The sequence below is a fragment of the Syngnathus typhle genome, linkage group LG1 (genome assembly GCF_033458585.1).
Source record: "Syngnathus typhle isolate RoL2023-S1 ecotype Sweden linkage group LG1, RoL_Styp_1.0, whole genome shotgun sequence".
Taxonomy (NCBI): Eukaryota; Metazoa; Chordata; class Actinopteri; order Syngnathiformes; family Syngnathidae; genus Syngnathus; species Syngnathus typhle.
The window spans coordinates 16,897,507-16,906,350 of NC_083738.1; positions in this window are offsets into that span (position 1 = coordinate 16,897,507).

Consider the following 8,844-nt stretch of genomic DNA (forward strand, 5'->3'; position numbering starts at 1 on the left):
CAAATGAAGATTTGCCAGTTTTTATGCCAAGCACACATGCACCTGTCTACCAAAATACTGCCCTCAAATTCTAAATGGACAGAAGGACAAGATAAAGACAAGATATTTTCATAAAAATACAACAATCTTGCCATGACCATTTGGAGTAAACAAGTTATGCTAATCTAAGGTAATACATCAACATCACTTAAGATACACTCTTGGCACTCAACATGCCAAACAAAAGGCAATGAATTAAAGTCACTTAGGTTGGGGAAGACTGAAACAGCAGTTACGACATGCAGTTGTCTTGTTCCTCCTCCGTTTGGGCTCTAAACATGTTTGAAGTATCCATTTGGCTGACATTTGCTTTATGCAAATACTTTGTTTCTCAGTTCCTAAGAGAAGACATCTTTCCATCCATCCAGTTTCCATACCACTTCCTATATAGCGTATGCCACTTGTTTTGAAAAAGATATTTACTTGGTTTGGCTTCTATAAAAGAGAAATCACCGCGGAGAAATGAGGGTCCGAAATAGAGTGACACCATTTCGATAAAAGTCGTGAAAGGCTGGTGTCCGGCCGGCTATGCGCAGTACACGCTGAGCTCCTTGAGAAGCCAATAAAATATTTATCACATGAGATTCACCTCTACGTCTATGATAAAGGATGATGGGTATTGCCCCAGACTTCTAATTACTCCAAGAGAAAGATGCACCTGCAATGTATTCAAGGGAAGGAAAATTCATGCGCAGCCCAGATCAAATTTTATTTTGACAGATACACTTGACATGCTTTAGCGTAGAAAAAAATATCCAACAATCATGGTTACAGTGCTTTGTATGCAAAATGAAAGACTCCTTGGAGTGTATATATGTAGTTATGTATATGTGTGTATATATGTAGTTATGTATATGTGTATATATGTATATATATATATATATATATATATATATATATATATATATATATATATATATATATATATATATATATATATATATATAGATAGATACTATGTGTGTGTGTGTGTGTGTGTGTGTGTAGTATGTGTATATATGTATATACATAAAACTGATAGATAGATAGATAGACAGACAGACAGACAGACAGACAGACAGACAGACAGACAGACAGACAGACAGACAGACAGACAGACAGACAGACAGACAGACAGACAGACAGACAGACAGACAGACAGACAGACAGACAGACAGACAGACAGACAGACAGACAGACAGACAGACAGACAGACAGACAGACAGACAGACAGACAGACAGATAGATAGATAGATAGATAGATAGATAGATAGATAGATAGATAGATAGATAGATAGATAGATAGATAGATAGATAGATAGATAGATAGATAGATAGATAGATAGATAGATAGATAGATAGATAGATAGATAGATAGATAGATAGATAGATAGATAGATAGATAGATAGATAGATGTACCTTTCTGTCTGTTCCAAACCCACTTTGTCCAAAACCCTGTGCCCTTAGCCAACGAGGCACCAACATGATAAACTGTTTAAGTGCTCTCAACTTGCAAATTAGTTATTTTTTACCAATTTGGTCTTCATCATCTTCAATCTTCCCTTAGACCTCAGTAAAGGAAAATGGAATGCATGTACTGCTGTAATGCTGATTATGCCTCAGGTATTTTTTCTGTCAATCATTTGCAACATGATGCACTTAATCGACATCTAATGTCTTAATACAGAAGTCTGTCTATGAATGTACAAAATGCTTTATTCATTTCACTATTCTTTGTGTTGCACGGTATGAGTCACATTGATGATGACATCTATTCATTTTTTCCCCCCAAAAATCTATTCATCATTATTTCAACGTCATATTTGAAAATGCCACATCACTATGACATGGAGGATCATTTTTCAGAGGCTGATATGCCATTCAACCATTTGAATGGAATGAGCAGCCCCAGACACCAAAGTAAATAAGTGTCTGTTGAAAGCTTTGTGACTTGCAGAGCTTCCCGGACGTCCGAATCTGTGTAAAGCAAATGTTTTTTTTGGATGAGAGTAAAATTTGAGATGCTGCTGCAAAGCTTGGGAGAGAGGTGCAGTAGTCTGTCCAACAAAGACCTGAATAAATTATCAGAGAAGAGAGCAAGAGCATATTGCGAAGCTAAGACCAAAACATGGTTGCTGTCACTTACAATCATCTAAATGGATCCACACGTCACAACCAGCTTGTATTTTGGAGGGAAGCAGCCGTGTTTGTTTTATCATGAGCCAATGCCAACGTACTATCTGAGGTGGCCTTCATTTTCACAAGACATCACTAAGTGCATCTTAGCAGTGGTCTCCGCTTTCTGTTTGTCAAGGGGTGAAAATGAAAAAAAGCCAAGGACAACAAAGGTTGCAATTCAAACCTGCTTTCTACATCTTGAGACTGTTCTTCGGTAACCTGTTACATAAATCATACAAAAAAGCTTCAAGCCTTAAGGCTAAAATCACTTCTTACTTTTCCACACAACATTCATCATAACTTGGTGATACTTTAATGCAACAGTACATCAAATCATTTTCAATTCATGATGGAGGTAGAGACAACATGACAAAAGCCATTTTGCCTCCGTCATAGTGACCATGAAGCATGTTCACCATGACAATGATGTATTGTAGGACGAAAAAGTGATTAAGCATTGGATTTGACGATATCATAATATATGGCGAACACACAAGCTCTTTTGAAAGACAGTAAAAAAATATATACTTCACGTGTCCTTGTCAATATTACTCAAACTGCTCAAACATTGGTCAAAGGTCCAGGATTTAATTCCGTTCTTCTGACCCAGAGGCGTAGCCAAGCCGGGGCTTCATTTTCATGCCGTTTTTTTTCTTTCGGTCTTGTGCGAATGTGCTTGCGCTATTCTATGTGCGCGATGTTATCCATTCACCGTTTGCCTCCTGGACCCGGATGTTGTTTTAGCGATCAGCGATTTTTTTTCCTGTGGGCGCGCGCCCCTACTGGAAAATTTTCTGGCTACGCCTCTGTTCTGACCACATGATGTCATCCTGCGTGAGGCTGTGCAACACAAGCGAGAACGACAGCATCAAAGCTTACACCAACCTGAGGCAATCAAAACACTTTTTGCAACACTGATCATAATGTGTACAGTGTGGCCTCTGTCAGTATTGATAGATGTATTTTCAAAAAAATGCTCCCAAGTCGCCTGCAAGCTACATGGTTGCCTGCTACTTTAGTGAGACCTGGTTGCATGCATGCAGACGTGACTCATTTATGTCTTCAGGCAACATATCTACCATAATAAGGTTGGCTGTGGCTTTACCCGGGTGACACGAGGAGATGCTCAAGTCAGCCTGTGCCAACGTTTGGCACTGTTGTTGAATATTATGGAGAAACCATGCGAATATATTCATTCAAATTGAGTTGCAATTGAAGAAAACACAAACACTGTACACCATGATTAACAGGAGATCGATCCAAGATGTATCGGCCGAGACGTGACATGTTATCTGATTACGGTTTAGGCACTGTGAATCAGTTGATGCAATACAATACCCTCACTTCATTTTTATATTAAATTGTTCTCCCTGGCGGTGGCGCACTGGGTAGCCACCGCCTCACAGTGCGGGTTCGATTCCACCTCCGGCCCTCCCTGTGTGGAGTTTGCATGTTCTCCTCGGGCCTGCGTGGGTTTTCTCCGGGCACTCCGGTTTCCTCCCACATCCCAAAACATGGTTGGTAGGCCGATTGAGCGCTCCAAATTGTCCCTAAGTGCGAGTGCGAGTGCAAATGGTTGTTTGTCTCTGTGTGCCCTGCGATTGGCTGGCAACCGGTTCAGGGTGTCCCCCGCCTACTGCCCGTTGACGGCTGGGATAGGCTCCAGCACACCCGCGACCCCCGTGGGGACTAAGCGGTGCAGAAAATGGATGGATGGATGGATGTTCTCCCTGGCATATAAGAAAAAAAATAAAGCAAAGCCAACTCAACGCACTCACACGACAGGTATTTCTGGTTTCATGATGAATGGAATGAAAAGTTAAGAAAATACTTCTGTCTGCCTTTTCATTCCAAAAAAGCATTCCATTGCACAATGATTACAATTCTATTTCCTCCTATCACAAGACAACAGTCTCTTCAGTTATAACGTGCAGTATTGCGCTACTGTGAGCGGTGCCCTGATGAGAGTCTGCTGAAAAGTGGGATAATACTGGGTATTTTGGGAGCCTTTTGAATGGAAATATGCAGTCAAATGTATTTTCAAATATTCAAAAGGACACATAAATCATCATTTATCTTTTAAAAAGATGCACACAAATTAGGACACTTTAAGTAGCAGTTTGGGAATTGTGATGGGTTGGTTTAATTAAGGCATGAATTGAACACCACAGTCATACTTCACAGTTCACAAATGACACACTGTTTTTACATGTCTCTGTGGTAGCCCGTGCTTCCTGTTCAGTGACCTACCTTCACGATGTGTCTGTGTGGGAGTAAATCCTCTTAATGACCACATATCATGGTGTGCACATAAACGTGGCATGAGGCGAACAGGCGAAAATTGAGTGATGAATGCAGTTCAAGGACATATCCATGATCATCTCACTCTAATGCCCTCCATGCTCCGAATAATCTCTCCTATTAGTTTGGTCATATGGTTAAAGCATGTATGGTCATGGATCTTTAACTTTGTCATTGTGGGTTTTCCCTCCCCTTCCCCACTTTATCAAATACTGTCCTGATTGCGGACATTCCCTGTTTGGCTTCTGTGGCACTTGCTATCAGCAGAACACTAACCACACAATGAGGTTAAGTAGTTTTGGGATCAAACCTGTCAAGCTGCAGACCCCAAGGCCCTTTGTTTTGTATAACACTGCTTTCTCAACCCCAGACAGATGTTTTTTTTTATGTTTAGGCAGAATTAATTAATCCAAGCGAACAGAAGTTTCCCCGTTGCTTGTCTGATAATAGGGGAGCCGTCATCATTAGGATTGATGGCACCAATCTATTATTAATGATTCGTAAAATGAGATCCAATAGACCCCATTCTAAATACATTTTCCATTACAGAGGAGCTGACTAGCAACACTGCTGATTCCACAGCTGATTCCTGCATCACTTTGCCTATTTCTCCCTTCCATAAACCGCAGTCTTGCTTCACCCTGTGCGTCGGGCAAATTGCTTCTCTTCAAGTAATGCTTTGTAATGTTGTCTCAAATAGAGAGAGCATTTGTTTAAAACACCAGAGCCTTGTCGTCATGTCATGTTGAAACCATCTCTCGGTACATCTGCAAAATGCTTTCCAGTTTATTATGCTGTCTGGTATGGTCTGTCAGTTTGACTACAAGTGCCAAGACTTTCAGTCTGTAATCAACTGATGACTATAGACTCTATAGTATAGAGTAAGGAAAATAATGTGTTCTCTGATCAAAATGATTTCTTCCTCAACAAAGATACGCAAAGTTGCAGATTGTATTTTATGCTGCATAATGTGGAAGAATGTGAGTGAAAATGTACCTTTTGCTTTCTGGGGCCAAGAGGTCGTGGGGTTCCATTGAAAGCAAATTGCAATAAGAGAACATACAATCCTTGTTGCAAATGAGAACAGTATGCAATTCCTTATTGCTATGTACCTATCCACAAAGTTTTGTGGCTATCAGAAAGTCACTGGGCTGAAACCAAATCTGCTTGTGTTGGCACTCCCACCCTCCCACAGATGACTCTTCAAACTCAAATGAGGGCCAAGCAAACATCTTTTCAGACACTGCAGTTGTACATTCCAACTGCCTGTGGAGTCACAATCGATGATTTCACAGGTTTGCAATTTAGACTTTCTTCTTATCTTCTTACAGTAGATAAAGCTCCCCCCTTAAAAATACCATTAGCAACGCCTTGAGTGCACTTAAAAATTGATGACTGTCGCATCCCTGATAATTAAGAGTGAAATGAGCGGATTGGATAGGTGTGCATGTGCACTAAAAGGCCATGTAAATGCATGGGTTAACTTCATGCTAGTCTTTGATTGCACCCTTATTGAATCTCGGTGGCCATTCTTGTTGAGCTGTGAAAAAAGCATTTAAACATCCCGGTGATTTACCAATCATCTGCCTATCCACTTTGGACTGGCGTAAAACTGAACTCTAGAAAGTCATTACTCCCACGGACTCGCTTTAGGAATAATGTTAACATCCAGAACAAAAGTGTTTGAGTTGATTTGTTGTTTGCCTCTGTGTGCCCTGCGATTGGCTGGCAACCAGTTCAGTTGTCCCCCGCCTACTGCCCGATCACTGGCTTAATACAGTTACTGAATTCATTCAGTATATTTTATGGCTCCATGACACTAAGAACCAGGTCAGGTGCAAACCAATTGGCTGGGAAGCCTCAGTGGTTTATGAAACTTCATTTCACTATCACTACCATTATAGCCATAGCTATCTGGTAGCTTGCCCACAATATCTGTTTTTGTTCAGCCCAAGTCGCCTGTACCTCAGAGTCATTATAAGACAGAAAAGGGGGCATCACCAAAATGTTGAAATGTGTTGGTAAGATAAAAAATGTTCGATTCGGGGGTACTTATTCAGGGTACAATACAGTATGTGCATACACAATAACCTGGCAGATTTCCCACCTTCTGATTGGAGTGCATTTTCTTTGACAGGTAGACTGCTGGGGACTCTTCTGGATGATTCTCACGTGAGAACAGTGATGATGATTTTTTTTTACACAATTTCATTTGGTTGGAATAGCTCTAATTACGTATAAACTTGTGTTAATACAGCTGAATTCTGAAAGTGGTGAGTGCTTTTGAGCCTTAAGTCATCCCATTGTATAGGGCTCCACACCGCCTAGAGTGGTCCATGCATTACATTTTCTTATGTGACAATACAGACCTTGTACACAAATGGTTTCAATTCCCCCCTAACAATACCACACTACTGGTTTCAAGCATCACATGTCTTGGCGTAATTTAGGTAGGGATTGTAAAATTCAGTTAATCTCCTGCATGGCACTCTGACCTGAGGGCAGCGAAGATCAAATGATCCAAACAATAATCAAAAGGTCAGTCACACCTTAACAAAGAACAGATAAATGAAAATGTCCGACCATGAGGTCGACTTTACCTGATGAGGAACAAATAACATGTTTTACATATGTATCTATAATAGACTGCATGATCAAAGTCAGAAAATGACAAAATGATGAGCACTTAGAAACCAGTACAGTGCATACAGTACAGTACTTACCTTGCTTAAGTGTATTTAATCCAACCCCTGAATGATATAAAGTCTCAGTACTTGAGTTCAAACGTTCTGCACCCATGAGGAGATACAACCTTCGGTATAAAGAGCCTTGGAATAAGTATTGTGAACGTATCAGAGTACCCCCAGAGCGTGAAGATACAACCTTGACTCAAAGTGTAAACTGGTTAACCTCAGCAAACATAGTTCAAACAAACTCTTTAACATTTAGTGTCAGTTTGTTTTCTTTCATCACAATTGCAGTTTCCTTCAAGAGACTCCCATAGCCCAACTCCCACACCTGCTTGGCAGAGGTAAAAAGGAACAAACGCCTGAAAAAAAAAAATTTCAGAGTCCTCGGGGCAGCTAACATTTGACTATTCAAAACAGGTTCCATTAGTAATTGTTGAATAATATAAAAGAAAACAATGACTTTTTTGTGATATATATATTTCTGTCGTCTAAAAACGGCTAATTTTTTTAAAAATGAATCAGCTAATTATCCGGTTATCGGAATTTCATTCATAACAGAAATGGCTTTGGCCTCAAGGAAACGATATGGGGCAGCTCAAATCCGTTATGTGGGACTAAAATGTATGGCATCTCTTTAGAGTTGATTCTTACCTCTAAGCATTCTGCAGACAAGAACTGTTTTCAGTTGAAAAGACAGCCCTGTTAAACTCCTTTTCACTCCCATGTTGCTGTCAATGTGTGCCAAACTCTTGCTTACCGCTCTGTAGCTGTTTGCCTCACACAAATACTGACCTCACCCCCCCACACACTGCGCATCCATAAGGTCTGTCTAAATATTAGATATTTATTATAATCTTCTTAGCACATCTCAAAAATGAGGATTATCACAGCAATTAAATTCGCAGTTCATTGAAAGGTAAAAGGGGAAAAAAAAGCTTCCTAATTCCAAAAGATCTCAGTTTGCTTCTCCATTCTGCCAAACCAGTTGCTCAGAGTCTACTGCCACGATAAGCTTCACCGTGACTGTGAAACAAGATGGCATCTCACCGTATATGTATGCACATTTTTAAAGAATCTATTATGCTTGTAAACTGTAAGAGTGCAGGGACGACTTTGCATCTCTTTTCATATAATCTATTATTCATATTGTATGATTCATTTTGTCAGCCAGCCTGCAAAATGAAATGCATGAATTCATAGCACTCACGTCTTGTGCTATGTAATTAGAGAAAGAATTATGGCCTTGACAGCAATTTGAATAATACAATGCAAATCAATTTCCGTTAAGACTTTTAAGGAATAATACTGAACTTTTATGATGCAATCCGCAAAGACGGGGATGACAGGGATCACAAATGCAGTAAAAAGACCGCACAACTGAACGTTTCTTACTTTTGACTCAGCTGTTAGCCTAGCAGCACTTTGTACACGCCACATGATGTGTCATGCTAATAACCACAGAGCAGCTGCAACCATTCTCCATTTGGGTAACTCATAAAAACACACATCTCACTAAGTTGACCTCAATTGGAGTTTAAGTCTTAGTCCAAAATGGTTCATCTCTCTTAATGGCCACAATAGCCGCAGTACACCTATGAAAAAAAAATTAACATTCTCCCTTAGAGGGCTGATAAAACACTTTTTGATTCTAGTTCT